This window comes from Lissotriton helveticus (genome assembly GCF_964261635.1).
Source record: "Lissotriton helveticus chromosome 3_1 unlocalized genomic scaffold, aLisHel1.1 SUPER_3_unloc_1, whole genome shotgun sequence".
Taxonomy (NCBI): domain Eukaryota; kingdom Metazoa; phylum Chordata; class Amphibia; order Caudata; family Salamandridae; genus Lissotriton; species Lissotriton helveticus.
This window is the reverse complement of record NW_027611740.1, coordinates 4,062,301-4,087,826: the sequence shown is the minus strand read 5'-3', so window position 1 is coordinate 4,087,826 and position 25,526 is coordinate 4,062,301.

Here is a 25,526-nt window from a genome sequence, read left to right as displayed (position 1 = left end):
AAACTAATAATCCACCTACAAATGTGAACTGACGTTCAAAAATAAAACATTTGAAAACGGACCACTTTTCACCTTTCTGAAGAATTACGTAATGGGGGGGTGTTATCTCTTTTGTCAAAAATCAGCTGTTTTTGCTTGAACATTAAATGCCTCCAAATGGTATTTAATTCACTTCCCGGGCACCTGGAAGCATGAAAATCACTTTAAACATGCTAATTTTAGCTCTAAAACTAATAATCCACCTACAAATGTGAACTGACGTTCAAAAATAAAACATTTGAAAAAGGACCATTTTTCACCTTTCTGAAGCATGACGTAATGGGGGGGTGTTATCTCTTTTGTCAAAAATCAGCCGTTTTTGCTTGAACATTAAATGCCTCCAAATGGTATTTAATTCACTTCCCGGGGTGAAGAAACACTTTTTGAGACCTCAGAGTGAGCAAATTGGCCATTTTCATGCACTTTTAACCATTCCACAAACCTTGTGTTTAGGGCCACAGGAAGCATGAAAATCACTTTAAACATGCTAATTTTAGCTCTAAAACTAATAATCCACCTACAAATGTGAACTGATGTTCAAAAATAAAACATTTGAAAACGGACCATTTTTCACCTTTCTGAAGCATGACGTAATGGGGGGGTGTTATCTCTTTTGTCAAAAATCAGCCGTTTTTGCTTGAACATTAAATGCCTCCAAATGGTATTTAATTCACTTCCCGGGGTGAAGAAACACTTTTTGAGACCTCAGAGTGAGCAAATTGGCCATTTTCATGCACTTTTAACCATTCCACAAATCTTGTGTTTAGAGCCCCTGGAAGCATGAAAATCACTTTAAACATGCTAATTTTAGCTCTAAAACTAATAATCCACCTACAAATGTGAACTGACGTTCAAAAATAAAACATTTGAAAACGGACCATTTTTCACCTTTCTGAAGAATGACGTAATGGGGGGGTGTTATCTCTTTTGTCAAAAATCAGCTGTTGTTGCTTGAACATTAAATGCCTCCAAATGGTATTTAATTCACTTCCTGGGCACCTGGAAGCATGAAAATCACTTTAAACATGCTAATTTTAGCTCTAAAACTAATAATCCACCTACAAATGTGAACTGACGTTCAAAAATAAAACATTTGAAAACGGACCATTTTTCACCTTTCTGAAGCATGACGTAATGGGGGGTGTTATCTCTTTTGTCAAAAATCCGCCGTTTTTGCTTGAACATTAAATGCCTCCAAATGGTATTTAATTCACTTCCCGGGGTGAAGAAACACTTTTTGAGACCTCAGAGTGAGCAAATTGGCCATTTTCATGCACTTTTAACCATTCCACAAATCTTGTGTTTAGAGCCCCTGGAAGCATGAAAATCACTTTAAACATGCTAATTTTAGCTCTAAAACTAATAATCCACCTACAAATGTGAACTGACGTTCAAAAATAAAACATTTGAAAACGGACCATTTTTCACCTTTCTGAAGAATGACGTAATGGGGGGGTGTTATCTCTTTTGTCAAAAATCAGCTGTTGTTGCTTGAACATTAAATGCCTCCAAATGGTATTTAATTCACTTCCCGGGCCCCTGGAAGCATGAAAATCACTTTAAACATGCTAATTTCAGCTCTAAAACTAATAATCCACCTACAAATGTGAACAGACGTTCAAAAATAAAACATTTGAAAACGGACCATTTTTCACCTTTCTGAAGCATGACGTAATGGGGGGTGTTATCTCTTTTGTCAAAAATTAGCCGTTTTTGCTTGAACATTAAATGCCTCCAAATGGTATTTAATTCACTTCCCGGGGTGAAGAAACACTTTTTGAGACCTCAGAGTGAGAAAATTGGCCATTTTCATGCACTTTTAACCATTCCACAAATCTTGTGTTTAGAGCCCCTGGAAGCATGAAAATCACTTTAAACATGCTAATTTCAGCTCTAAAACTAATAATCCACCTACAAATGTGAACTGACGTTCAAAAATAAAACATTTGAAAACGGACCATTTTTCACCTTTCTGAAGCATGACGTAATGGGGGGTGTTATCTCTTTTGTCAAAAATTAGCCGTTTTTGCTTGAACATTAAATGCCTCCAAATGGTATTTAATTCACTTCCCGGGGTGAAGAAACACTTTTTGAGACCTCAGAGTGAGAAAATTGGCCATTTTCATGCACTTTTAACCATTCCACAAATCTTGTGTTTAGAGCCCCTGGGAGCATGAAAATCACTTTAAACATGCTAATTTTAGCTCTAAAACTAATAATCCACCTACAAATGTGAACTGACGTTCAAAAATAAAACATTTGAAAACGGACCATTTTTCACCTTTCTGAAGAATGACGTAATAGGGGGGTGTTATCTCTTTTGTCAAAAATCAGCTGTTTTTGCTTGAACATTAAATGCCTCCAAATGGTATTTAATTTACTTCCCGGGCCCCTGGAAGCATGAAAATCACTTTAAACATGCTAATTTTAGCTCTAAAACTAATAAGCCACCTACAAATGTGAACTGACGTTCAAAAATAAAACATTTGAAAACGGACCATTTTTCACCTTTCTGAAGAATTACGTAATGGGGGCGTGTTATCTCTTTTGTGAAAAATCAGCTGTTTTTGCTTGAACATTAAATGCCTCCAAATGGTATTTAATTCACTTCCCGGGGTGAAGAAACACTTTTTGAGACCTCAGAGTGAGCAAATTGACCATTTTCATGCACTTTTAACCATTCCACAAACCTTGAGTTTAGGGCCACAGGAAGCATGAAAATCACTTTAAACATGCTAATTTTAGCTTTAAAACTAATAATCCACCTACAAATGTGAACTGACATTCAAAAATAAAACATTTGAAAACTGACAATTTTTCACCTTTCTGAAGCATGACGTAATGGGGGGGTGTTATCTCTTTTGTCAAAAATCAGCCGTTTTTGCTTGAACATTAAATGCCTCCAAATGGTATTTAATTCACTTCCCGGGCCCCTGGAAGCATGCAAATCACTTTAAACATGCTAATTTTAGCTCTAAAACTAATAATCCACCTACAAATGTGAACTGACGTTCAAAAATAAAACATTTGAAAACGGACCATTTTTCACCTTTCTGAAGCATGACGTAATTGGGGGGTGTTATCTCTTTTGTCAAAAATCAGCCGTTTTTGCTTGAACATTAAATGCCTCCAAATGGTATTTAATTCACTTCCCGGGGTGAAGAAACACTTTTTGAGACCTCAGAGTGAGCAAATTGGCCATTTTCATGCACTTTTAACCATTCCACAAATCTTGTGTTTAGAGCCCCTGGAAGCATGAAAATCACTTTAAACATGCTAATTTTAGCTCTAAAACTAATAATCCACCTACAAATGTGAACTGATGTTCAAAAATAAAACATTTGAAAACGGACCATTTTTCACCTTTCTGAAGAATGACGTAATGGGGGGGTGTTATCTCTTTTGTCAAACATCAGCTGTTTTTGCTTGAACATTAAATGCCTCCAAATGGTATTTAATTCACTTCCCGGGCCCCTGGAAGCATGAAAATCACTTTAAACATGCTAATTTTAGCTCTAAAACTAATAATCCACGTACAAATGTGAACTGACGTTCAAAAATAAAACATTTGAAAACGGACCATTTTTCACCTTTCTGAAGAATGACGTAATGGGGGGTGTTATCTCTTTTGTCAAAAATCAGCTGTTTTTGCTTGAACATTAAATGCCTCCAAATGGTATTTAATTCACTTCCCGGGGTGAAGAAACACTTTTTGAGACCTCAGAGTGAGCAAATTGGCCATTTTCATGCACTTTTAACCATTCCACAAATCTTGTGTTTAGAGCCCCTGGAAGCATGAAAATCACTTTAAACATGCTAATTTTAGCTCTAAAACTAATAATCCACCTACAAATGTGAACTGACGTTCAAAAATAAAACATTTGAAAACGGACCATTTTTCAACTTTCTGAAGCATGACGTAATGGGGGGTGTTATCTCTTTTGTCAAAAATCAGCCGTTTTTGCTTGAACATTAAATGCCTCCAAATGGTATTTAATTCACTTCCCGGGGTGAAGAAACACTTTTTGAGACCTCAGAGTGAGAAAATTGGCCATTTTCATGCACTTTTAACCATTCCACAAATCTTGTGTTTAGAGCCCCTGGAAGCATGAAAATCACTTTAAACATGCTAATTTTAGCTCTAAAACTAATAATCCACCTACAAATGTGAACTGACGTTCAAAAATAAAACATTTGAAAACGGACGATTTTTCACCTTTCTGAAGAATGACGTAATAGGGGGGTGTTATCTCTTTTGTCAAAAATCAGCTGTTTTTGCTTGAACATTAAATGCCTCCAAATGGTATTTAATTTACTTCCCGGGCCCCTGGAAGCATGAAAATCACTTTAAACATGCTAATTTTAGCTCTAAAACTAATAAGCCACCTACAAATGTGAACTGACGTTCAAAAATAAAACATTTGAAAACGGACCATTTTTCACCTTTCTGAAGAATTACGTAATGGGGGCGTGTTATCTCTTTTGTGAAAAATCAGCTGTTTTTGCTTGAACATTAAATGCCTCCAAATGGTATTTAATTCACTTCCCGGGGAGAAGAAACACTTTTTGAGACCTCAGAGTGAGCAAATTGGCCATTTTCATGCACTTTTAACCATTCCACAAACCTTGTGTTTAGGGCCACGGGAAGCATGAAAATCACTTTAAACATGCTAATTTTAGCTTTAAAACTAATAATCCACCTACAAATGTGAACTGACATTCAAAAATAAAACATTTGAAAACTGACAATTTTTCACCTTTCTGAAGCATGACGTAATGGGGGGGTGTTATCTCTTTTGTCAAAAATCAGCCGTTTTTGCTTGAACATTAAATGTCTCCAAATGGTATTTAATTCACTTCCCGGGCCCCTGGAAGCATGAAAATCACTTTAAACATGCTAATTTTAGCTCTAAAACTAATAATCCACCTACAAATGTGAACTGACATTCAAAAATAAAACTTTTGAAAACGGACAATTTTTCACCTTTCTGAAGCATGACGTAATGGGGGGGTGTTATCTCTTTTGTCAAAAATCAGCCGTTTTTGCTTGAACATTAAATGCCTCCAAATGGTATTTAATTCACTTCCCGGGCCCCTGGAAGCATGAAAATCACTTTAAACATGCTAAATTTAGCTCTAAAACTAATAATCCACCTACAAATGTGAACTGATGTTCAAAAATAAAACATTTGAAAACGGACCATTTTTCAACTTTCTGAAGCATGACATAATGGGGGGTGTTATCTCTTTTGTCAAAAATCAGCCGTTTTTGCTTGAACATTAAATGCCTCCAAATGGTATTTAATTCACTTCCCGGGGTGAAGAAACACTTTTTGAGACCTCAGAGTGAGCAAATTGGCCAATTTCATGCACTTTTAACCATTCCACAAACCTTGTGTTTAGGGCCACAGGAAGCATGAAAATCACTTTAAACATGCTAATTTTAGCTCTAAAACTAATAATCCACCTACAAATGTGAACTGACATTCAAAAATAAAACATTTGAAAACGGACAATTTTTCACCTTTCTGAAGCATGACGTAATGGGGGGGTGTTATCTCTTTTGTCAAAAATCAGCCGTTTTTGCTTGAACATTAAATGCCTCCAAATGGTATTTAATTCACTTCCCGGGCCCCTGGAAGCATGAAAATCACTTTAAACATGCTAATTTTAGCTCTAAAACTAATAATCCACCTACAAATGTGAACTGATGTTCAAAAATAAAACATTTGAAAACGGACCATTTTTCACCTTTTTGAAGAATGACGTAATGGGGGGGTGTTATCTCTTTTGTCAAAAATCTGCTGTTTTTGCTTGAACATTAAATGCCTCCAAATGGTATTTAATTCACTTCCCGGGGTGAAGAAACACTTTTTGAGACCTCAGAGTGAGCAAATTGGCCATTTTCATGCACTTTTAACCATTCTACAAATCTTGTGTTTAGAGCACCTGGAAGCATGAAAATCACTTTAAATATGCTAATTTTAGCTCTAAAACTAATAATCCACCTACAAATGTGAACTGATGTTCAAAAATAAAACATTTGAAAACGGACCATTTTTCACCTTTCTGAAGAATTACGTAATGGGGGGGTGTTATCTCTTTTGTCAAACATCAGCTGTTTTTGCTTGAACATTAAATGCTTCCAAATGGTATTTAATTCACTTCCCGGGACCCTGGAAGCATGAAAATCACTTTAAACATGCTAATTTTAGCTCTAAAACTAATAATCCACCTACAAATGTGAACTGACGTTCAAAAATAAAACATTTGAAAACGGACCACTTTTCACCTTTCTGAAGAATTACGTAATGGGGGGGTGTTATCTCTTTTGTCAAAAATCAGCTGTTTTTGCTTGAACATTAAATGCCTCCAAATGGTATTTAATTCACTTCCCGGGCACCTGGAAGCATGAAAATCACTTTAAACATGCTAATTTTAGCTCTAAAACTAATAATCCACCTACAAATGTGAACTGACGTTCAAAAATAAAACATTTGAAAAAGGACCATTTTTCACCTTTCTGAAGCATGACGTAATGGGGGGGTGTTATCTCTTTTGTCAAAAATCAGCCGTTTTTGCTTGAACATTAAATGCCTCCAAATGGTATTTAATTCACTTCCCGGGGTGAAGAAACACTTTTTGAGACCTCAGAGTGAGCAAATTGGCCATTTTCATGCACTTTTAACCATTCCACAAACCTTGTGTTTAGGGCCACAGGAAGCATGAAAATCACTTTAAACATGCTAATTTTAGCTCTAAAACTAATAATCCACCTACAAATGTGAACTGATGTTCAAAAATAAAACATTTGAAAACGGACCATTTTTCACCTTTCTGAAGCATGACGTAATGGGGGGGTGTTATCTCTTTTGTCAAAAATCAGCCGTTTTTGCTTGAACATTAAATGCCTCCAAATGGTATTTAATTCACTTCCCGGGGTGAAGAAACACTTTTTGAGACCTCAGAGTGAGCAAATTGGCCATTTTCATGCACTTTTAACCATTCCACAAATCTTGTGTTTAGAGCCCCTGGAAGCATGAAAATCACTTTAAACATGCTAATTTTAGCTCTAAAACTAATAATCCACCTACAAATGTGAACTGACGTTCAAAAATAAAACATTTGAAAACGGACCATTTTTCACCTTTCTGAAGAATGACGTAATGGGGGGGTGTTATCTCTTTTGTCAAAAATCAGCTGTTGTTGCTTGAACATTAAATGCCTCCAAATGGTATTTAATTCACTTCCTGGGCACCTGGAAGCATGAAAATCACTTTAAACATGCTAATTTTAGCTCTAAAACTAATAATCCACCTACAAATGTGAACTGACGTTCAAAAATAAAACATTTGAAAACGGACCATTTTTCACCTTTCTGAAGCATGACGTAATGGGGGGTGTTATCTCTTTTGTCAAAAATCCGCCGTTTTTGCTTGAACATTAAATGCCTCCAAATGGTATTTAATTCACTTCCCGGGGTGAAGAAACACTTTTTGAGACCTCAGAGTGAGCAAATTGGCCATTTTCATGCACTTTTAACCATTCCACAAATCTTGTGTTTAGAGCCCCTGGAAGCATGAAAATCACTTTAAACATGCTAATTTTAGCTCTAAAACTAATAATCCACCTACAAATGTGAACTGACGTTCAAAAATAAAACATTTGAAAACGGACCATTTTTCACCTTTCTGAAGAATGACGTAATGGGGGGGTGTTATCTCTTTTGTCAAAAATCAGCTGTTGTTGCTTGAACATTAAATGCCTCCAAATGGTATTTAATTCACTTCCCGGGCCCCTGGAAGCATGAAAATCACTTTAAACATGCTAATTTTAGCTCTAAAACTAATAATCCACCTACAAATGTGAACTGACGTTCAAAAATAAAACATTTGAAAACGGACCATTTTTCACCTTTCTGAAGAATGACGTAATGGGGGTGTGTTATCTCTTTTGTCAAAGATCAGCTGTTTTTGCTTGAACATTAAATGCCTCCAAATGGTATTTAATTCACTTCCCGGGCCCCTGGAAGCATGAAAATCACTTTAAACATGCTAATTTTAGCTCTAAAACTAATAATCCACCTACAAATGTGAACTGACGTTCAAAAATAAAACATTTGAAAACGGACCATTTTTCACCTTTCTGAAGAATGACGTAATGGGGGGGTGTTATCTCTTTTGTCAAAAATCTGCCGTTTTTGCTTGAACATTAAATGCCTCCAAATGGTATTTAATTCACTTCCCGGGCCCCTGGAAGCATGAAAATCACTTTAAACATGCTAATTTTAGCTCTAAAACTAATAATCCACCTACAAATGTGAACTGACGTTCAAAAATAAAACATTTGAAAACGGACCATTTTTCACCTTTCTGAAGAATGACGTAATGGGGGGGTGTTATCTCTTTTGTCAAAAATCAGCCATTTTTGCTTGAACATTAAATGCCTCCAAATGGTATTTAATTCACTTCCCGGGGTGAAGAAACACTTTTTGAGACCTCAGAGTGAGCAAATTGGCAATTTTCATGCACTTTTAACCATTCCACAAACCTTGTGTTTAGGGCCACAGGAAGCATGAAAATCACTTTAAACATGCTAATTTTAGCTCTAAAACTAATAATCCACCTACAAATGTGAACTGACATTCAAAAATAAAACATTTGAAAACGGACAATTTTTCACCTTTCTGAAGCATGACGTAATGGGGGGGTGTTATCTCTTTTGTCAAAAATCAGCCTTTTTTGCTTGAACATTAAATGCCTCCAAATGGTATTTAATTCACTTCCCGGGCCCCTGGAAGCATGAAAATCACTTTAAACATGCTAATTTCAGCTCTAAAACTAATAATCCACCTACAAATGTGAACTGACTTTCAAAAATAAAACATTTGAAAACGGACCATTTTTCACCTTTCTGAAGCATGACGTAATGGGGGGGTGTTATCTCTTTTGTCACAAATCAGCCTTTTTTGCTTGAACATTAAATGCCTCCAAATGGTATTTAATTCACTTCCCGGGCCCCTGGAAGCATGAAAATCACTTTAAACATGCTAATTTCAGCTCTAAAACTAATAATCCACCTACAAATGTGAACTGACGTTCAAAAATAAAACATTTGAAAACGGACCATTTTTCACCTTTCTGAAGCATGACGTAATGGGGGGTGTTATCTCTTTTGTCAAAAATTAGCCGTTTTTGCTTGAACATTAAATGCCTCCAAATGGTATTTAATTCACTTCCCGGGGTGAAGAAACACTTTTTGAGACCTCAGAGTGAGAAAATTGGCCATTTTCATGCACTTTTAACCATTCCACAAATCTTGTGTTTAGAGCCCCTGGAAGCATGAAAATCACTTTAAACATGCTAATTTCAGCTCTAAAACTAATAATCCACCTACAAATGTGAACTGACGTTCAAAAATAAAACATTTGAAAACGGACCATTTTTCACCTTTCTGAAGCATGACGTAATGGGGGGTGTTATCTCTTTTGTCAAAAATTAGCCGTTTTTGCTTGAACATTAAATGCCTCCAAATGGTATTTAATTCACTTCCCGGGGTGAAGAAACACTTTTTGAGACCTCAGAGTGAGAAAATTGGCCATTTTCATGCACTTTTAACCATTCCACAAATCTTGTGTTTAGAGCCCCTGGGAGCATGAAAATCACTTTAAACATGCTAATTTTAGCTCTAAAACTAATAATCCACCTACAAATGTGAACTGACGTTCAAAAATAAAACATTTGAAAACGGACCATTTTTCACCTTTCTGAAGAATGACGTAATAGGGGGGTGTTATCTCTTTTGTCAAAAATCAGCTGTTTTTGCTTGAACATTAAATGCCTCCAAATGGTATTTAATTTACTTCCCGGGCCCCTGGAAGCATGAAAATCACTTTAAACATGCTAATTTTAGCTCTAAAACTAATAATCCACCTACAAATGTGAACTGACGTTCAAAAATAAAACATTTGAAAACGGACCATTTTTCACCTTTCTGAAGAATTACGTAATGGGGGCGTGTTATCTCTTTTGTCAAAAATCAGCTGTTTTTGCTTGAACATTAAATGCCTCCAAATGGTATTTAATTCACTTCCCGGGGTGAAGAAACACTTTTTGAGACCTCAGAGTGAGCAAATTGGCCATTTTCATGCACTTTTAACCATTCCACAAACCTTGTGTTTAGGGCCACAGGAAGCATGAAAATCACTTTAAAAATGGTAATTTTAGCTCTAAAACTAATAATCCACCTACAAATGTGAACTGACATTCAAAAATAAAACATTTGAAAACGGACAATTTTTCACCTTTCTGAAGCATGACGTAATGGGGGGGTGTTATCTCTTTTGTCAAAAATCAGCCGTTTTTGCTTGAACATTAAATGCCTCCAAATGGTATTTAATTCACTTCCCGGGCCCCTGGAAGCATGAAAATCACTTTAAACATGCTAATTTTGGCTCTAAAACTAATAATCCACCTACAAATGTGAACTGATGTTCAAAAATAAAACATTTGAAAACGGACCATTTTTCACCTTTCTGAAGAATGACATAATGGGGGGGTGTTATCTCTTTTGTCAAAAATCTGCTGTTTTTGCTTGAACATTAAATGCCTCCAAATGGTATTTAATTCACTTCCCGGGGTGAAGAAACACTTTTTGAGACCTCAGAGTGAGCAAATTGGCCATTTTCATGCACTTTTAACCATTCTACAAATCTTGTGTTTAGAGCCCCTGGAAGCATGAAAATCACTTTAAACATGCTAATTTTAGCTCTAAAACTAATAATCCACCTACAAATGTGAACTGATGTTCAAAAATAAAACATTTGAAAACGGACCATTTTTCACCTTTCTGAAGAATGACGTAATGGGGGGGTGTTATCTCTTTTGTCAAACATCAGCTGTTTTTGCTTGAACATTAAATGCCTCCAAATGGTATTTAATTCACTTCCCGGGCACCTGGAAGCATGAAAATCACTTTAAACATGCTAATTTTAGCTCTAAAACTAATAATCCACCTACAAATGTGAACTGACGTTCAAAAATAAAACATTTGAAAACGGACCATTTTTCACCTTTCTGAAGCATGACGTAATGGGGGGTGTTATCTCTTTTGTCAAAAATCAGCCGTTTTTGCTTGAACATTAAATGCCTCCAAATAGTATTTAATTCACTTCCCGGGGTGAAGAAACACTTTTTGAGACCTCAGAGTGAGCAAATTGGCCATTTTCATGCACTTTTAACCATTCCACAAACCTTGTGTTTAGGGCCACAGGAAGCATGAAAATCACTTTAAACATGCTAATTTTAGCTCTAAAACTAATAATCCACCTACAAATGTGAACTGACATTCAAAAATAAAACATTTGAAAACGGACAATTTTTCACCTTTCTGAAGCATGACGTAATGGGGGGGTGTTATCTCTTTTGTCAAAAATCAGCCGTTTTTGCTTGAACATTAAATGCCTCCAAATGGTATTTAATTCACTTCCCGGGGTGAAGAAACACTTTTTGAGACCTCAGAGTGAGCAAATTGGCCATTTTCATGCACTTTTAACCATTCCACAAATCTTGTGTTTAGAGCCCCTGGAAGCATGAAAATCACTTTAAACATGCTAATTTTAGCTCTAAAACTAATAATCCACCTACAAATGTGAACTGACGTTCAAAAATAAAACATTTGAAAACGGACCATTTTTCACCTTTCTGAAGAATGACGTAATGGGGGGGTGTTATCTCTTTTGTCAAAAATCAGCTGTTGTTGCTTGAACATTAAATGCCTCCAAATGGTATTTAATTCACTTCCCGGGCCCCTGGAAGCATGAAAATCACTTTAAACATGCTAATTTTAGCTCTAAAACTAATAATCCACCTACAAATGTGAACTGACATTCAAAAATAAAACATTTGAAAACGGACAATTTTTCACCTTTCTGAAGCATGACGTAATGGGGGGGTGTTATCTCTTTTGTCAAAAATCAGCCGTTTTTGCTTGAACATTAAATGCCTCCAAATGGTATTTAATTCACTTCCCGGGGTGAAGAAACACTTTTTGAGACCTCAGAGTGAGCAAATTGGCCATTTTCATGCACTTTTAACCATTCCACAAATCTTGTGTTTAGAGCCCCTGGAAGCATGAAAATCACTTTAAACATGCTAATTTTAGCTCTAAAACTAATAATCCACCTACAAATGTGAACTGACGTTCAAAAATAAAACATTTGAAAACGGACCATTTTTCACCTTTCTGAAGAATGACGTAATGGGGGGGTGTTATCTCTTTTGTCAAAAATCAGCTGTTGTTGCTTGAACATTAAATGCCTCCAAATGGTATTTAATTCACTTCCCGGGCCCCTGGAAGCATGAAAATCACTTTAAACATGCTAATTTTAGCTCTAAAACTAATAATCCACCTACAAATGTGAACTGACGTTCAAAAATAAAACATTTGAAAACGGACCATTTTTCACCTTTCTGAAGAATGACGTAATGGGGGGTGTTATCTCTTTTGTCAAAAATCTGCTGTTTTTGATTGAACATTAAATGCCTCCAAATGGTATTTAATTCACTTCCCGGGGTGAAGAAACACTTTTTGAGACCTCAGAGTGAGCAAATTGGCCATTTTCATGCACTTTTAACCATTCCACAAATCTTGTGTTTAGAGCCCCTGGAAGCATGAAAATCACTTTAAACATGCTAATTTTAGCTCTAAAACTAATAATCCACCTACAAATGTGAACTGACGTTCAAAAATAAAACATTTGAAAACGGACCATTTTTCACCTTTCTGAAGAATGACGTAATGGGGGGGTGTTATCTCTTTTGTCAAAGATCAGCTGTTTTTGCTTGAACATTAAATGCCTCCAAATGGTATTTAATTCACTTCCCGGGCCCCTGGAAGCATGAAAATCACTTTAAACATGCTAATTTTAGCTCTAAAACTAATAATCCACCTACAAATGTGAACTGACGTTCAAAAATAAAACATTTGAAAACGGACCATTTTTCACCTTTCTGAAGAATGACGTAATGGGGGGGTGTTATCTCTTTTGTCAAAAATCTGCCGTTTTTGCTTGAACATTAAATGCCTCCAAATGGTATTTAATTCACTTCCCGGGCCCCTGGAAGCATGAAAATCACTTTAAACATGCTAATTTTAGCTCTAAAACTAATAATCCACCTACAAATGTGAACTGACGTTCAAAAATAAAACATTTGAAAACGGACCATTTTTCACCTTTCTGAAGAATGACGTAATGGGGGGGTGTTATCTCTTTTGTCAAAAATCAGCCATTTTTGCTTGAACATTAAATGCCTCCAAATGGTATTTAATTCACTTCCCGGGGTGAAGAAACACTTTTTGAGACCTCAGAGTGAGCAAATTGGCAATTTTCATGCACTTTTAACCATTCCACAAACCTTGTGTTTAGGGCCACAGGAAGCATGAAAATCACTTTAAACATGCTAATTTTAGCTCTAAAACTAATAATCCACCTACAAATGTGAACTGACATTCAAAAATAAAACATTTGAAAACGGACAATTTTTCACCTTTCTGAAGCATGACGTAATGGGGGGGTGTTATCTCTTTTGTCAAAAATCAGCCTTTTTTGCTTGAACATTAAATGCCTCCAAATGGTATTTAATTCACTTCCCGGGCCCCTGGAAGCATGAAAATCACTTTAAACATTCTAATTTCAGCTCTAAAACTAATAATCCACCTACAAATGTGAACTGACGTTCAAAAATAAAACATTTGAAAACGGACCATTTTTCACCTTTCTGAAGCATGACGTAATGGGGGGTGTTATCTCTTTTGTCAAAAATTAGCCGTTTTTGCTTGAACATTAAATGCCTCCAAATGGTATTTAATTCACTTCCCGGGGTGAAGAAACACTTTTTGAGACCTCAGAGTGAGAAAATTGGCCATTTTCATGCACTTTTAACCATTCCACAAATCTTGTGTTTAGAGCCCCTGGAAGCATGAAAATCACTTTAAACATGCTAATTTTAGCTCTAAAACTAATAATCCACCTACAAATGTGAACTGACGTTCAAAAATAAAACATTTGAAAACGGACCATTTTTCACCTTTCTGAAGAATGACGTAATAGGGGGGTGTTATCTCTTTTGTCAAAAATCAACTGTTTTTGCTTGAACATTAAATGCCTCCAAATGGTATTTAATTTACTTCCCGGGCCCCTGGAAGCATGAAAATCACTTTAAACATGCTAATTTTAGCTCTAAAACTAATAATCCACCTACAAATGTGAACTGACGTTCAAAAATAAAACATTTGAAAACGGACCATTTTTCACCTTTCTGAAGAATTACGTAATAGGGGGGTGTTATCTCTTTTGTCAAAAATCAGCTGTTTTTGCTTGAACATTAAATGCCTCCAAATGGTATTTAATTCACTTCCCGGGCACCTGGAAGCATGAAAATCACTTTAAACATGCTAATTTTAGCTCTAAAACTAATAATCCACCTACAAATGTGAACTGACGTTCAAAAATAAAACATTTGAAAACGGACCATTTTTCACCTTTCTGAAGCATGACGTAATGGGGGGTGTTATCTCTTTTGTCAAAAATCAGCCGTTTTTGCTTGAACATTAAATGCCTCCAAATGGTATTTAATTCACTTCCCGGGGTGAAGAAACACTTTTTGAGACCTCAGAGTGAGCAAATTGGCCATTTTCATGCACTTTTAACCATTCCACAAACCTTGTGTTTAGGGCCACAGGAAGCATGAAAATCACTTTAAACATGCTAATTTTAGCTCTAAAACAAATAATCCACCTACAAATGTGAACTGACATTCAAAAATAAAACATTTGAAAACGGACAATTTTTCACCTTTCTGAAGCATGACGTAATGGGGGGGTGTTATCTCTTTTGTCAAAAATCAGCCGTTTTTGCTTGAACATTAAATGCCTCCAAATGGTATTTAATTCACTTCCCGGGCCCCTGGAAGCATGAAAATCACTTTAAACATGCTAATTTTAGCTCTAAAACTAATAATCCACCTACAAATGTGAACTGATGTTCAAAAATAAAACATTTGAAAACGGACCATTTTTCACCTTTCTGAAGAATGACGTAATGGGGGGGTGTTATCTCTTTTGTCAAACATCAGCTGTTTTTGCTTGAACATTAAATGCCTCCAAATGGTATTTAATTCACTTCCCGGGCACCTGGAAGCATGAAAATCACTTTAAACATGCTAATTTTAGCTCTAAAACTAATAATCCACCTACAAATGTGAACTGACGTTCAAAAATAAAACATTTGAAAACGGACAATTTTTCACCTTTCTGAAGCATGACGTAATGGGGGGGTGTTATCTCTTTTGTCAAACATCAGCTGTTTTTGCTTGAACATTAAATGCCTCCAAATGGTATTTAATTCACTTCCCGGGGTGAAGAAACACTTTTTGAGACCTCAGAGTGAGCAAATTGGCCTTTTTCATGCACTTTTAACCATTCCACAAACCTTGTGTTTAGGGCCACAGGAAGCATGAAAATCACTTTAAACATGCTAATTTTAGCTCTAAAACTAATAATCCACCTACAAATGTGAACTGACATTCAAAAATAAAACATTTGAAAACGGACAATTTTTCACCTTTCTGAAGCATGACGTAATGGGGGGGTGTTATCTCTTTTGTCAAAAATAAGCCGTTTTTGCTTGAACATTAAATGCCTCCAAATGGTATTTAATTCACTTCCCGGGGTGAAGAAACACTTTTTGAGACCTCAGAGTGAGCAAATTGGCCATTTTCATGCACTTTTAACCATTCCACAAATCTTGTGTTTAGAGCCCCTGGAAGCATGAAAATCACTTTAAACATGCTAATTTTAGCTCTAAAACTAATAATCCACCTACAAATGTGAACTGACGTTCAAAAATAAAACATTTGAAAACGGACCATTTTTCACCTTTCTGAAGAATGACGTAATGGGGGGGTGTTATCTCTTTTGTCAAAAATCAGCTGTTGTTGCTTGAACATTAAATGCCTCCAAATGGTATTTAATTCACTTCCCGGGCCCCTGGAAGCATGAAAATCACTTTAAACATGCTAATTTTAGCTCTAAAACTAATAATCCACCTACAAATGTGAACTGACGTTCAAAAATAAAACATTTGAAAACGGACCATTTTTCACCTTTCTGAAGAATGACGTAATGGGGGGGTGTTATCTCTTTTGTCAAAAATCAGCCGTTTTTGCTTGAACATTAAATGCCTCCAAATGGTATTTAATTCACTTCCCGGGCCCCTGGAAGCATGAAAATCACTTTAAACATGCTAATTTTAGCTCTAAAACTAATAATCCACCTACAAATGTGAACTGATGTTCAAAAATAAAACATTTGAAAACGGACCATTTTTCACCTTTCTGAAGAATGACGTAATGGGGGGGTGTTATCTCTTTTGTCAAACATCAGCTGTTTTTGCTTGAACATTAAATGCCTCCAAATGGTATTTAATTCACTTCCCGGGCACCTGGAAGCATGAAAATCACTTTAAACATGCTAATTTTAGCTCTAAAACTAATAATCCACCTACAAATGTGAACTGACGTTCAAAAATAAAACATTTGAAAACGGACCATTTTTCACCTTTCTGAAGCATGACGTAATGGGGGGTGTTATCTCTTTTGTCAAAAATCAGCCGTTTTTGCTTGAACATTAAATGCCTCCAAATGGTATTTAATTCACTTCCCGGGGTGAAGAAACACTTTTTGAGACCTCAGAGTGAGCAAATTGGCCTTTTTCATGCACTTTTAACCATTCCACAAACCTTGTGTTTAGGGCCACAGGAAGCATGAAAATCACTTTAAACATGCTAATTTTAGCTCTAAAACTAATAATCCACCTACAAATGTGAACTGACATTCAAAAATAAAACATTTGAAACCGGACAATTTTTCACCTTTCTGAAGCATGACGTAATGGGGGGGTGTTATCTCTTTTGTCAAAAATAAGCCGTTTTTGCTTGAACATTAAATGCCTCCAAATGGTATTTAATTCACTTCCCGGGCACCTGGAAGCATGAAAATCACTTTAAACATGCTAATTTTAGCTCTAAAACTAATAATCCACCTACAAATGTGAACTGACGTTCAAAAATAAAACATTTGAAAACGGACCATTTTTCACCTTTCTGAAGCATGACGTAATGGGGGGGTGTTATCTCTTTTGTCAAAAATCAGCCGTTTTTGCTTGAACATTAAATGCCTCCAAATGGTATTTAATTCACTTCCCGGGGTGAAGAAACACTTTTTGAGACCTCAGAGTGAGCAAATTGGCCATTTTCATGCACTTTTAACCATTCCACAAATCTTGTGTTTAGAGCCCCTGGAAGCATGAAAATCACTTTAAACATGCTAATTTTAGCTCTAAAACTAATAATCCACCTACAAATGTGAACTGACGTTCAAAAATAAAACATTTGAAAACGGACCATTTTTCACCTTTCTGAAGAATGACGTAATGGGGGGGTGTTATCTCTTTTGTCAAAAATCTGCTGTTTTTGATTGAACATTAAATGCCTCCAAATGGTATTTAATTCACTTCCCGGGGTGAAGAAACACTTTTTGAGACCTCAGAGTGAGCAAATTGGCCATTTTCATGCACTTTTAACCATTCCACAAATCTTGTGTTTAGAGCCCCTGGAAGCATGAAAATCACTTTAAACATGCTAATTTTAGCTCTAAAACTAATAATCCACCTACAAATGTGAACTGACGTTCAAAAATAAAACATTTGAAAACGGACCATTTTTCACCTTTCTGAAGAATGACGTAATGGGGGGGTGTTATCTCTTTTGTCAAAGATCAGCTGTTTTTGCTTGAACATTAAATGCCTCCAAATGGTATTTAATTCACTTCCCGGGCCCCTGGAAGCATGAAAATCACTTTAAACATGCTAATTTTAGCTCTAAAACTAATAATCCACCTACAAATGTGAACTGACGTTCAAAAATAAAACATTTGAAAACGGACCATTTTTCACCTTTCTGAAGAATGACGTAATGGGGGGGTGTTATCTCTTTTGTCAAAAATCTGCCGTTTTTGCTTGAACATTAAATGCCTCCAAATGGTATTTAATTCACTTCCCGGGCCCCTGGAAGCATGAAAATCACTTTAAACATGCTAATTTTAGCTCTAAAACTAATAATCCACCTACAAATGTGAACTGACGTTCAAAAATAAAACATTTGAAAACGGACCATTTTTCACCTTTCTGAAGCATGACGTAATGGGGGGTGTTATCTCTTTTGTCAAAAATCAGCCGTTTTTGCTTGAACATTAAATGCCTCCAAATGGTATTTAATTCACTTCCCGGGGTGAAGAAACACTTTTTGAGACCTCAGAGTGAGCAAATTGGCCTTTTTCATGCACTTTTAACCATTCCACAAACCTTGTGTTTAGGGCCACAGGAAGCATGAAAATCACTTTAAACATGCTAATTTTAGCTCTAAAACTAATAATCCACCTACAAATGTGAACTGACATTCAAAAATAAAACATTTGAAAACGGACAATTTTTCACCTTTCTGAAGCATGACGTAATGGGGGGGTGTTATCTCTTTTGTCAAAAATAAGCCGTTTTTGCTTGAACATTAAATGCCTCCAAATGGTATTTAATTCACTTCCCGGGCACCTGGAAGCATGAAAATCACTTTAAACATGCTAATTTTAGCTCTAAAACTAATAATCCACCTACAAATGTGAACTGACGTTCAAAAATAAAACATTTGAAAACGGACCATTTTTCACCTTTCTGAAGCATGACGTAATGGGGGGGTGTTATCTCTTTTGTCAAAAATCAGCCGTTTTTGCTTGAACATTAAATGCCTCCAAATGGTATTTAATTCACTTCCGGGGTGAAGAAACACTTTTTGAGACCTCAGAGTGAGCAAATTGGCCATTTTCATGCACTTTTAACCATTCCACAAATCTTGTGTTTAGAGCCCCTGGAAGCATGAAAATCACTTTAAACATGCTAATTTTAGCTCTAAAACTAATAATCCACCTACAAATGTGAACTGACGTTCAAAAATAAAACATTTGAAAACGGACCATTTTTCACCTTTCTGAAGAATGACGTAATGGGGGGGTGTTATCTCTTTTGTCAAAAATCTGCTGTTTTTGATTGAACATTAAATGCCTCCAAATGGTATTTAATTCACTTCCCGGGGTGAAGAAACACTTTTTGAGACCTCAGAGTGAGCAAATTGGCCATTTTCATGCACTTTTAACCATTCCACAAATCTTGTGTTTAGAGCCCCTGGAAGCATGAAAATCACTTTAAACATGCTAATTTTAGCTCTAAAACTAATAATCCACCTACAAATGTGAACTGACGTTCAAAAATAAAACATTTGAAAACGGACCATTTTTCACCTTTCTGAAGAATGACGTAATGGGGGGGTGTTATCTCTTTTGTCAAAGATCAGCTGTTTTTGCTTGAACATTAAATGCCTCCAAATGGTATTTAATTCACTTCCCGGGCCCCTGGAAGCATGAAAATCACTTTAAACATGCTAATTTTAGCTCTAAAACTAATAATCCACCTACAAATGTGAACTGACGTTCAAAAATAAAACATTTGAAAACGGACCATTTTTCACCTTTCTGAAGAATGACGTAATGGGGGGGTGTTATCTCTTTTGTCAAAAATCTGCCGTTTTTGCTTGAACATTAAATGCCTCCAAATGGTATTTAATTCACTTCCCGGGCCCCTGGAAGCATGAAAATCACTTTAAACATGCTAATTTTAGCTCTAAAACTAATAATCCACCTACAAATGTGAACTGACGTTCAAAAATAAAACATTTGAAAACGGATCATTTTTCACCTTTCTGAAGAATGACGTAATGGGGGGGTGTTATCTCTTTTGTAAAAAATCAGCCATTTTTGCTTGAACATTAAATGCCTCCAAATGGTATTTAATTCACTTCCAGGGGTGAAGAAACACTTTTTGAGACCTCAGAGTGAGCAAATTGGCAATTTTCATGCACTTTTAACCATTCCACAAACCTTGTGTTTAGGGCCACACGAAGCATGAAAATCACTTTAAACATGCTAATTTTAGCTCTAAAACTAATAATCCACCTACAAATGTGAACTGACATTCAAAAATAAAACATTTGAAAACGGACAATTTTTCACCTTTCTGAAGCATGACGTAATGGGGGGGTGTTATCTCTTTTGTCAAAAATCAGCCTTTTTTGCTTGAACATTAAATGCCTCCAAATGGTATTTAATTCACTTCCCGGGCCCCTGGAAGCATGAAAATCACTTTAAACATTCTAATTTCAGCTCTAAAACTAATAATCCACCTACAAATGTGAACTGACGTTCAAAAATAAAACATTTGAAAACGGACCATTTTTCACCTTTCTGAAGCATGACGTAATGGGGGGTGTTATCTCTTTTGTCAAAAATTAGCAGTTTTTGCTTGAACATTAAATGCCTCCAAATGGTATTTAATTCACTTCCCGGGGTGAAGAAACACTTTTTGAGACCTCAGAGTGAGCAAATCGGCCATTTTCATGCACTTTTAACCATTCTACAAATCTTGTGTTTAGAGCCCCTGGAAGCATGAAAATCACTTTAAACATGCTAATTTTAGGTCTAAAACTAATAATCCACCTACAAATGTGAACTGATGTTCAAAAATAAAACATTTGAAAACGGACCATTTTTCACCTTTCTGAAGAATGACGTAATGGGGGGGTGTTATCTCTTTTGTCAAACATCAGCTGTTTTTGCTTGAACATTAAATGCCTCCAAATGGTATTTAATTCACTTCCCGGGCACCTGGAAGCATGAAAATCACTTTAAACATGCTAATTTTAGCTCTAAAACTAATAATCCACCTACAAATGTGAACTGACGTTCAAAAATAAAACATTTGAAAACGGACCATTTTTCACCTTTCTGAAGCATGACGTAATGGGGGGGTGTTATCTCTTTTGTCAAAAATCAGCCGTTTTTGCTTGAACATTAAATGCCTCCAAATGGTATTTAATTCACTTCCCGGGGTGAAGAAACACTTTTTGAGACCTCAGAGTGAGCAAATTGGCCATTTTCATGCACTTTTAACCATTCCACAAACCTTGTGTTTAGGGCCACAGGAAGCATGAAAATCACTTTAAACATGCTAATTTTAGCTCTAAAACTAATAATCCACCTACAAATGTGAACTGACATTCAAAAATAAAACATTTGAAAACGGACAATTTTTCACCTTTCTGAAGCATGACGTAATGGGGGGGGGTGTTATCTCTTTTGTCAAAAATAAGCCGTTTTTGCTTGAACATTAAATGCCTCCAAATGGTATTTAATTCACTTCCCGGGCACCTGGAAGCATGAAAATCACTTTAAACATGCTAATTTTAGCTCTAAAACTAATAATCCACCAACAAATGTGAACTGACGTTCAAAAATAAAACATTTGAAAACGGACCATTTTTCACCTTTCTGAAGCATGACGTAATGGGGGGTGTTATCTCTTTTGTCAAAAATCAGCCGTTTTTGCTTGAACATTAAATGCCTCCAAATGGTATTTAATTCACTTCCCGGGGTGAAGAAACACTTTTTGAGACCTCAGAGTGAGCAAATTGGCCATTTTCATGCACTTTTAACCATTCCACAAATCTTGTGTTTAGAGCCCCTGGAAGCATGAAAATCACTTTAAACATGCTAATTTTAGCTCTAAAACTAATAATCCACCTACAAATGTGAACTGACGTTCAAAAATAAAACATTTGAAAACGGACCATTTTTCACCTTTCTGAAGAATGACGTAATAGGGGGGTGTTATCTCTTTTGTCAAAAATCAGCTGTTGTTGCTTGAACATTAAATGCCTCCAAATGGTATTTAATTCACTTCCCGGGCCCCTGGAAGCATGAAAATCACTTTAAACATGCTAATTTTAGCTCTAAAATTAATAATCCACCTACAAATGTGAACTGACGTTCAAAAATAAAACATTTGAAAACGGACCATTTTTCACCTTTCTGAAGAATGACGTAATGGGGGGGTGTTATCTCTTTTGTCAAAAATCAGCTGTTTTTGATTGAACATTAAATGCCTCCAAATGGTATTTAATTCACTTCCCGGGGTGAAGAAACACTTTTTGAGACCTCAGAGTGAGCAAATTGGCCATTTTCATGCACTTTTAACCATTCCACAAATCTTGTGTTTAGAGCCCCTGGAAGCATGAAAATCACTTTAAACATGCTAATTTTAGCTCTAAAACTAATAATCCACCTACAAATGTGAACTGACGTTCAAAAATAAAACATTTGAAAACGGACCATTTTTCACCTTTCTGAAGAATGACGTAATGGGGGGGTGTTATCTTTTTTGTCAAAGATCAGCTGTTTTTGCTTGAACATTAAATGCCTCCAAATGGTATTTAATTTACTTCCCGGGCCCCTGGAAGCATGAAAATCACTTTAAACATGCTAATTTTAGCTCTAAAACTAATAATCCACCTACAAATGTGAACTGACGTTCAAAAATAAAACATTTGAAAACGGACCATTTTTCACCTTTCTGAAGAATGACGTAATGGGGGGTGTTATCTTTTTTGTCAAAGATCAGCTGTTTTTGCTTGAACATTAAATGCCTCCAAATGGTATTTAATTTACTTCCCGGGCCCCTGGAAGCATGAAAATCACTTTAAACATGCTAATTTTAGCTCTAAAACTAATAATCCACCTACAAATGTGAACTGACGTTCAAAAATAAAACATTTGAAAACGGACCATTTTTCACCTTTCTGAAGAATGACGTAATGGGGGGTGTTATCTCTTTTGTCAAAAATCAGCCATTTTTGCTTGAACATTAAATGCCTCCAAATGGTATTTAATTCACTTCCCGGGGTGAAGAAACACTTTTTGAGACCTCAGAGTGAGCAAATTGGCAATTTTCATGCACTTTTAACCATTCCACAAACCTTGTGTTTAGGGCCACAGGAAGCATGAAAATCACTTTAAACATGCTAATTTTAGCTCTAAAACTAATAATCCACCTACAAATGTGAACTGACATTCAAAAATAAAACATTTGAAAACGGACAATTTTTCACCTTTCTGAAGCATGACGTAATGGGGGGGTGTTATCTCTTTTGTCAAAAATCAGCCTTTTTTGCTTGAACATTAAATGCCTCCAAATGGTATTTAATTCACTTCCCGGGCCCCTGGAAGCATGAAAATCACTTTAAACATTCTAATTTCAGCTCTAAAACTAATAATCCACCTACAAATGTGAACTGACGTTCAAAAATAAAACATTTGAAAACGGACCATTTTTCACCTTTCTGAAGCATGACGTAATGGGGGGTGTTATCTCTTTTGTCAAAAATTAGCCGTTTTTGCTTGAACATTAAATGCCTCCAAATGGTATTTAATTCACTTCCCGGGGTGAAGAAACACTTTTTGAGACCTCAGAGTGAGAAAATTGGCCATTTTCATGCACTTTTAACCATTCCACAAATCTTGTGTTTAGAGCCCCTGGAAGCATGAAAATCACTTTAAACATGCTAATTTTAGCTCTAAAACTAACAATCCACCTACAAATGTGAACTGACGTTCAAAAATAAAACATTTGAAAACGGACCATTTTTCACCTTTCTGAAGAATGACGTAATAGGGGGGTGTTATCTCTTTTGTCAAAAATCAGCTGTTTTTGCTTGAACATTAAATGCCTCCAAATGGTATTTAATTTACTTCCCGGGCCCCTGGAAGCATGAAAATCACTTTAAACATGCTAATTTTAGCTCTAAAACTAATAATCCACCTACAAATGTGAACTGACGTTCAAAAATAAAACATTTGAAAACGGACCATTTTTCACCTTTCTGAAGAATTACGTAATAGGGGGGTGTTATCTCTTTTGTCAAAAATCAGCTGTTTTTGCTTGAACATTAAATGCCTCCAAATGGTATTTAATTCACTTCCCGGGGTGAAGAAACACTTTTTGAGACCTCAGAGTGAGCAAATTGGCCATTTTCATGCACTTTTAACCATTCCACAAACCTTGTGTTTAGGGCCACAGGAAGCATGAAAATCACTTTAAACATGCTAATTTTAGCTCTAAAACAAATAATCCACCTACAAATGTGAACTGACATTGAAAAATAAAACATTTCAAAACGGACAATTTTTCACCTTTCTGAAGTATGACGTAATGGGGGGGTGTTATCTCTTTTGTCAAAAATCAGCCGTTTTTGCTTGAACATTAAATGCCTCCAAATGGTATTTAATTCACTTCCCGGGCCCCTGGAAGCATGAAAATCACTTTAAACATGCTAATTTTAGCTCTAAAACTAATAATCCACCTACAAATGTGAACTGACGTTCAAAAATAAAACATTTGAAAACGGACCATTTTTCACCTTTCTGAAGCATGACGTAATGGGGGGGTGTTATCTCTTTTGTCAAAAATCAGCCATTTTTGCTTGAACATTAAATGCCTCCAAATGGTATTTAATTCACTTCCCGGGGTGAAGAAACACTTTTTGAGACCTCAGAGTGAGCAAATTGGCCATTTTCATGCACTTTTAACCATTCCACAAATCTTGTGTTTAGAGCCCCTGGAAGCATGAAAATCACTTTAAACATGCTAATTTTAGCTCTAAAACTAATAATCCATCTACAAATGTGAACTAATGTTCAAAAATAAAACATTTGAAAACGGACCATTTTTCACCTTTCTGAAGAATGACGTAATGGGGGGGGTGTTATCTCTTTTGTCAAACATCAGCTGTTTTTGCTTGAACATTAAATGCCTCCAAATGGTATTTAATTCACTTCCCGGGCCCCTGGAAGCATGAAAATCACTTTAAACATGCTAATTTTAGCTCTAAAACTAATAATCCACCTACAAATGTGAACTGACGTTCAAAAATAAAACATTTGAAAACGGACCATTTTTCACCTTTCTGAAGAATGACGTAATGGGGGGGTGTTATCTCTTTTGTCAAAAATCTGCTGTTTTTGATTGAACATTAAATGCCTCCAAATGGTATTTAATTCACTTCCCGGGGTGAAGAAACACTTTTTGAGACCTCAGAGTGAGCAAATTGGCCATTTTCATGCACTTTTAACCATTCCACAAATCTTGTGTTTAGAGCCCCTGGAAGCATGAAAATCACTTTAAACATGCTAATTTTAGCTCTAAAACTAATAATCCACCTACAAATGTGAACTGACGTTCAAAAATAAAACATTTGAAAACGGACCATTTTTCACCTTTCTGAAGAATGACGTAATGGGGGGGTGTTATCTCTTTTGTCAAAGATCAGCTGTTTTTGCTTGAACATTAAATGCCTCCAAATGGTATTTAATTCACTTCCCGGGCCCCTGGAAGCATGAAAATCACTTTAAACATGCTAATTTTAGCTCTAAAACTAATAATCCACCTACAAATGTGAACTGACGTTCAAAAATAAAACATTTGAAAACGGACCA